The sequence below is a fragment of the Mastomys coucha genome, unplaced genomic scaffold (genome assembly GCF_008632895.1).
Source record: "Mastomys coucha isolate ucsf_1 unplaced genomic scaffold, UCSF_Mcou_1 pScaffold13, whole genome shotgun sequence".
NCBI classification, from domain to species: domain Eukaryota; kingdom Metazoa; phylum Chordata; class Mammalia; order Rodentia; family Muridae; genus Mastomys; species Mastomys coucha.
The window spans coordinates 13,949,934-13,957,650 of NW_022196895.1; the positions used below are offsets into that span (position 1 = coordinate 13,949,934).

The 7,717-nt window shown below is 39.4% G+C and overlaps 1 long non-coding RNA gene across 1 annotated transcript in view; it reads right to left on the reverse strand.

Moving 5' to 3' along the window:
* Positions 1-6,364: 6,364 nt before the first annotated feature.
* Positions 6,365-7,717, reverse strand: part of LOC116087544 — a 70,327-nt gene continuing 68,974 nt past the window's right edge. The window contains exon 4 of the long non-coding RNA XR_004117467.1: positions 6,365-6,522. This is a non-coding gene — a long non-coding RNA (uncharacterized LOC116087544). The remainder of the gene's footprint in view (positions 6,523-7,717) is intronic.

Below are 7,717 nucleotides of genomic sequence, written 5' to 3' on the forward strand. Positions count from 1 at the left end.
TATTGTATCCTTTAAAATATAGTGCTGACAGATCAGTCAGTTCTCCTTTCACTGACTGATTCTTCTTGCACTGTGCAGAAGAGCAGGAGGTTTCATGGGGAAACCGAATATGTAGTTGAATGTCACCTGATGTAATAAGACTCTCAGGACCTACCTTTTACATACCTATTTTATTGTGTGTTATCTGCTGTTTGATTCCCTGTTGTGAAGGGAATGTAAATGTAAATCAATGCATGAGTGTTTGAATAAGTATTGACATTCACTACCAGAGCATTAATCAGTTCATCCCATGTTCTGCTTTCCCCAACCACAAAAAAAAAAAAAAAAAAAAAAAAAAAAAAAAGGAAAAAAAGAGTGGTGCGTTCAGGTCTCTGCTTCGTGAACAAAATTGGTGGATGAAGAAGAATAACTTGGAGAAAGAAAAACAAGCTTTCACAATAGTCAAGAAAAGATAGAAACTATGAGAGCCTTGCCCTGATGAAAATATATAAGAAACTGAGAGCAAACTAGAAGATACAAATAAATATTATGCCTTACAAAGATTATGCTTTAGATGTTGGCACAAAAGCAGTAGGTACCTATTGCGGGAATTACAAAAAATGAATCCACCCTGCAAACTCGCTTTCCTGCTGGGCCATGTTGTTGAGCCGGTACCGTTCGACCTCAATACTAAGCTCCAGTGGGTTTCTGTTATTTTCTCCCAGCAAGCTACATCTCGCTCGTATGCAACTCTTTACAGACCCCCACAATCATTTATCTAAATAGTGCCTAAGACCAGGTAAGTAAAGCATGATTCTTAAGACCTTAATATCCAATCAGATTTATAAAATAATAAGATCACAATTTACAAGATGCCAATATAATAATTTCAGAACCAAATAATAAAGACAATATTCTAACCCAATTAATCTATTTTGTAAGAACCTGCTTGGTTGTATAACCACATGAGGTCTGGTTCATCCTCATTGTCTACATCTATGATGACATCTCCTGTTCCTGACCCTTCTCCTCCTCCTCTCGACCTTTTTCCTTCTCTACCTCTAGCTCCACCTCTCTATTTCTGTCCAATCACAGGCCTGTCGCTGCCCTAATGTGATTGGATAGAGAAAATGCTACAGCAGGTACCCCTAGAGAACAATTATGTAAGGCAAACCCTGATTTTGTAGAAAAAGGAATGGCCATTGAAAAAAATGACTTCATATATACCCCATGGCATTCCAGTCTGACAAAGTGATAGCAATATCATTGGACATACAAGTTATGTTCAGTCCTCACAACAAAACAACATAGGTGTTATTGATACTTTTGAGGTGAAACAGTTCAAGCAGAGACATTAAATATTTTATAATAAAATAGAAACATTGCTGCTATAATATGGATGTACCCTTCTCATACAGACACTGTGGCAGCCATGTCACAGACTTATTATAGAGAGAATATCTTATGTATCGTATGGATGCATCACCTGTTAAGCAAAAGGCCCAGGGCCTATGGCTTATGCAGGAAATGGGAGATAAAACATCTGGGAGAAGAAAAAACTCTGGGATAGAAGCTGGCAAGAGATCTGCCCAGGAAAATGTGACAAGGCAGAGACATAGTACCTGAGCACAGGTAACAGCAATGTGGAAGAATGTACGTTAAAATATATAACTTATCTTTAGTTATGATCTAGTCAGAATTAGAGCCTAGTTATATGACCAAGTTGCATGTAAATATAGTTTGAGTTTCAGTCTTATTTCTGGGAGCATGGGGCTGGGAAGCAAAATGAGGCATAACTTTTACAGCTTATATTCTGAATCCTTTTGTCTCCAGCTGATAGCAGTATTCTGGGAGGCTGTAAATCTTTTAGAAGTCAGAATTGCACAGGAGGAAATAGGTCACTGGTGCCATCCTTTGAGGGTATATTATCTCTGCATCCATCCAGTCACTAACTCTGTTTTGTGTCCAGTCACCATGTGAAAATCTCTCCCATCTAGCACATCACTGGCCACTCCCACCGTGACAGGCTTAAGTCCTCTGAAATCATGAGTCAGAATAACCCTTTCTGCTTTAGTTGTTTCTGGCATTTGGTGACAATTATCAGAAAAGCAGTAGACAGTTTTAAAGAAAGAAGGTCAAACTCAACTTTCTCCCTATATTTCACAAACCATATCCAATGAGACTTTCAATCTATGGGAAATGGGTTTACTACTTTCTTATATAAAGAGGAAAATAGTTTATTTTTCTTTCACTGAGAAAAACAAGGTAAACAAAAACATCCAGCAACAAACATAAAAGATTGAAATGTTAAGATTTTAAAATATATGAAAGACATAAGCTCTTTAACCTCCTGCACCCCTCAGAGAATACAATTTCCCCGAGGCCTTTGAAATTAACACCTGCTTCAACACCTTCTATTTTAGTAGTTAGCATAAATTTTCTCTTCACATTTAATATACAATGTTCTTAGTTAGCTTTACATTTATTTTCTCTTCAAAACACCCTGTTTACACAGACAGGACTGGCTTGCTCTATGTACATTTTATAGGTGAGGAAGATGGAATGTTTCTATAACTGATAAACGACGAAACTGCAGTATGAGCCCAGATCTCCTAAAAGTACTGATTCTTCCCAGAACCCCACATCATCTAAGACAAATGTGGCAAAAGTAGGAAGGCAAGTAGCTTCCACCACAAGAAGAGTTAATATTTAAACTTCCCTTCCATCTCTAAGAGGTAGTCAGGAGCTGGGAAGGCTTCATTTATCTTAACTCTGACAAGGAATAAGAGGTAGTCTGGGATTCCCTCGAGCTTAAGATGTCTGTTATACACAGACAGGGCTTCCTGTAATTAAGGCTTATATTACATTTGGATGGAAATGGTGAACTCCCTTCTGAAGCATACAGCCATATGCAAGCTTTGATTTAATAAAATAGAAATCAGACATCAATTGGAGGTAAGATTTGCTAGGATTAAGGTGTCAAATAAAGCTGTGTTCGGGGCAGAGTTGACAAAATCTTTCTCTCTGAGAGGACACAAAACCAAAGAAGCCGCTGCTGCGATACAAAAGACTTTATTTTAGAAGTGGGTGCAAAAGGGAAAGATCTGTTGGTGGGAGCCGGGCGTATACAGAACCGGTCAAAAGACGTGGTGAGCAAATGCTTTTAAAAGCTTCAACCAGCTCAGTCTTCAGTACTAGCAATTTGAGACAAAGTGGGGGGGTCAGAGTGCTAATGTTATTTTCTGTCCTTTATCTATCGTCCTCCTGGCTAGCCACTGATAGAGTACAACGTGAAATGTACTGGGAAGCCCCTGTGGTGAAAACACATCAGTCAGCCTTAAACTGGGAGCTTGCTTTTAGCTTTAGTCATTTTTCTGTTTCTCTCCTGACTCTATCTTTTCCTAACCACATTAGGAAGCAAATAATGCTTATGACCTCTTTCCCTTAAGACTGCTTTTTGCTTTGGGTTGCTAGGCAAATATGTTACTTCTCCCAAATGTTCTGGTCTATGTATGTTTATGTGGCATGAGCTCTATCTTTTTGCCAGAGATTATTATTTTTTTGTGTGTGTGTGCATCTAACTGGAGAAGATAATAACTTAGCTGGATCCTTAGAATAGAACTAGGGATGAGTTCAAAAGATACAGTAGGAAGCCCTGAGATTCCCTGTCATGGAGAAGCTGCAATATGTGAAAGGTGAGGAAGGATCTGGGTGCTACAGTGCTGATATGCCTCCTTGACTTCCTCTGCCATGAGAAATCCTCAAGAAATGACACTATCTATGACGCAGAAAACATAACCATAGGGTTAGGGCTAAGTATACAACCAAGTATTGCTTTGACTTTAGATTTCCAGTCTCCAGAATTATAAAATTGTTATAAAATTGTATTTTCTATCGTTTTTTGTAGTTATGCTTTGTCTAGTATTTTATTGCAGTATCTCAAATTGGCTAAGAAAACCAAGAAGGTTCAGTTCCCACTATCCTTCTTCTAATCATAGTCTCATTGTCACTTTTCATGGGATTCCTTCCTATTGGCAGGATAGAGAGGTTTTCTTTGTCCATCTTGCCAATGGCCATTGCTAAGGAAATACCAACCTCTACAAATGAAACCCACAGAGTCCATTGAGTAAGGTCCAATCAACGTACTTCAAAGTTAGACGAGGTGACCACAGAAGTGAAAACCAAGAGGACCCAGTTACCCAGTATGCCTCAAAGTTAATTCCCATTGATATTAACTGATGCTCACTGCCAAGAGTTTCCCAAATCTGTCTGAAAAGCATGCCTTCTCAAGGAAAATAGGTAGCCCTATTTACAGAGTCTGTTTCTTACATCAGATTCTATACAGGAGAACAGAAACCCTTCTTCTTTTTTGTGGGATTAGGGATTGAGGCGTGGTTCTTGTGTGCTGGCCAAGTTCTCTACCATTCATGTACACTTCCAGCTGGGTTTTTTGTTTTCCTTTAATCACAATTGTTCAAGTTTTCCAATGAAGACCTAGGAGTCAGATGCTGGGGCAAAAGTCTGTTAGCTCAGACAGGCTGAGGGAGCACTCATTACTTGACCTTTCTTCTTGGTTGAAGTTCCACCAAGCACGTCCCTCTCTCACTCCCACTCATAAAAACAAAAAACAAAAAAAAACAAAAACAAAAAAAAAAACCCAAAAATCCCAAAACAAAACCAACAACAACAAAAAACACAACAAAAAGAACTGGCTTCAAACTGAATAGCCCTCCATTCTATTTCTTGTTCATCTCTCTATTCATCCTCCTGATGCCTACACTCTGTTTTTCCTTAATAATCCTGTGTTCACTACCTGTCAACTGTGTGCTCTGCCTCTTAACCTATGGTTGACTTTATTTATCCTGCTTATACCATCCAAGCAGAAAGCCCTTGGGATAAAGGTGTGTGCTAAAGCTGTGCCACACCAGAACTAAACCCAGCTTTTTTTCCAGTACTTAACAAAAAAAAATCTCAGTGTTCACAGTTTGATCAAGTATCCTCCAACATCAGCTATGTTTTCACTTTCTAAGGTGTTTCAGATAAGGTGTCAGTTATGTGGCCCAAGCAAGCCTTGACCTTTTGACCCTATGATTTCATCCTCTTGAATAATTAAAGTTAAAAGTTTGTGTTATTGTATCTGGCTCTGTAAAACATTTATTGTTGATTATGGTAAAATTTTCACTAAATCATATTGGGATAGAAGTTTTCTGGAGTTTGCAAACATATAGCATACATCTTAAAAACAACAGGGAAAAGAGAGCAGACCCACTAATGTGTTAGGAAAAAAGGGGGTTGCAGTTGTTTTTTACAGTACAGAGAAAGTAATTGGAGTCCTACATAGAATTCTCCTAACGGTTTTCTGTCACATTTATTTTATTCAGTTTGTATGCATATATGAGTGTAACACTACATGTATCTGTGTGCATGTCTTGTGTGCAAGTGTGTTTGTGTATGTGTGTGTGTGTGTGTGTGTGTGTGTGTGTGTGTGTGTGCCAGAGCACACATGTGGGGATCAGATAAAAGCTTGAGGAAGACCTTTTTATTTCTCTCCTTCCACTATGTGTGTCCTGGAGATACAAATCTAGTTGTCATGTTTGGCTTTTACCTGCTAAGTCACCTTGCCACACCTAATCTTAGTTCTAAATAGAAGACTTCAAAACACCCTTTTTAAGATTTTTACCTAATCTTCTACTGAGACAGGCTGATTCCATGACAGGCTTTAAATTGGCAGTTCAGGAGACTAGGCCTAAGGACTGGGGAAATAAAAACCCCAGGCTTCAGACAGCTGATCAGAAATTGCCCTGCCATCAGAAGCTGCCCTTTCACCTGGCAATGGGTCAGCAATAGTTCTCATCCTTCAGTAATGGTTCTGGAATGTCCTTAGAGCTGAAGAAAGATAAAGGACTCCTATCCTAGAATTCCCCTAATGTGTTTAAAATCAAGCCTATGAGAGCTCACTGGATTGTCTCCATCTTGGAATGACAGAGCCCCCCCACCGCACCACATGCTGGAATTCTGGAGAATAAAATGTTCTTTGCTTTTGCGTACTACTTGAGTTTGGGGCATCATTCTTCAGTGAACAATGTGTTATTGCATCACCCTAGGCAAAATATCTTTTAAAATCCACTTCTGAAAATGGTGATGCCTTCCTTTAATTCCTGTCTCTAGAAGCAGAGACAGATTTCTGGGACTCCACGACAAGCCTGGCCAAGAAGGTAAATGGCTGACTACATAGTGAGAACCCATCAGCAAAAGAAAACAGAACAAAAATAAGTCTATAGTGCCCATGTTAATTTTATCTCTTTTAGCAACAATTATAAATTGGTATTATTACCTTTATACTGACTCTTTCAGAATGAATCTGCTCTCATCTACTTTCTTCTTTGCCAGCTCTGAATTGGCCAGTGTATTACTGAAGCAGTGGACTGCAATGACAGCACAGTATCTTCAATGAGCATCTTCCCCTGCTCTAACTCAGCTATGCTCCACAGCACACATCCATTCGTTTCGAAGCGTGGTTGCAAGCAGGGCAATAATCAATTGCTAAAAAGTGAGCAAAAAAGAAAGTTTGGAAAGCACATATTCAAGGAAAGTATATTTTTACATATTGTCTAGTCAGATGAGACCCAACTTTCACCAATCATCTCTACAGAGAGATGGGCTACATTTCATGGTTAGAAACATTGTTGAATAGTTCATATGCACACAGATTGTGACAGGCTTGGGAATTGCCTGCAGAGCCATTATGAATGAACCTAGAATATGAAGTAATGTCTCTAAGTAATTAACATGTTAGCAAATGAATAATAATTATATGGATAGGATTGCCACATCTTCTTCTAAAGACTAAATTATATATTTTGATATCTAGGACTATTAAAATGTGGAAAACAAATGATTTAGGGTGGCATGGAAGCCAGGGTAAATGTACTAGTACTGCTTTCTGTCTGTAGAGTTGGAGAAAGCATTGTGTGTGCTTGTGATGTGCTAGAACGTTTGATGTCCGGTCCCAACTCATCTTCCAGGCCTGCTCTCCATGGTATCCAGTCAGTGAGGCAAAGTGCATTTCCCTGTCTGGATTTGATTAAACTGACCAATGACAGATGTGGGGAAGAGATGTGGGGAAGGTAAAAAAAAAAAGAGTCAGACTACTGGATTTGTTTCAACTTCTGGTGTACTGCTTGGAAGACAGCTATAGATCTGTTAGTAGCGGGGGAATACATGCTCTGTCCCAGAAGAACATTTGAATTGTAAGGGTCTGTGATTCACTGAAGAATTATACTCCAGACTCAAATAGTATGTAAACACAAAGAACTTTTTATTCTGCAGAAGTCCAGCATGCTGGGATCTCCCATTACCAGAGTAGAGACACAACCAATTGAGCTTACAGGCCTGATTTAAAGCACATTAGGAAATTCTGAGGTAGGTCACCTCTATTTTAATCTGTTGGGTCAACTCTATGTTAATCTGTTGGGTCCATCTCTAATGACATTCAATTATTTGGGTGTGGCAGCCAGAAACTAGCTGGAGAAGTCTGGAAACTGCTGCTGACCCATCGTCCTTGCCTCCGGGCAGGTGGTGGGGCAGCTTCTGAAGCCTAACTAAACTTGTGTTAGAAGCTTGGCTTGAGTCCAGACAGACCACACCAGGACAAAGCAGTTCAACGTGGCAGAAGCTTTTTGTAGAAGAAAAGGGCAAAGGTGGCAGTGAAGAAGAAGGGAGGGAGGAGAAAGAGAGA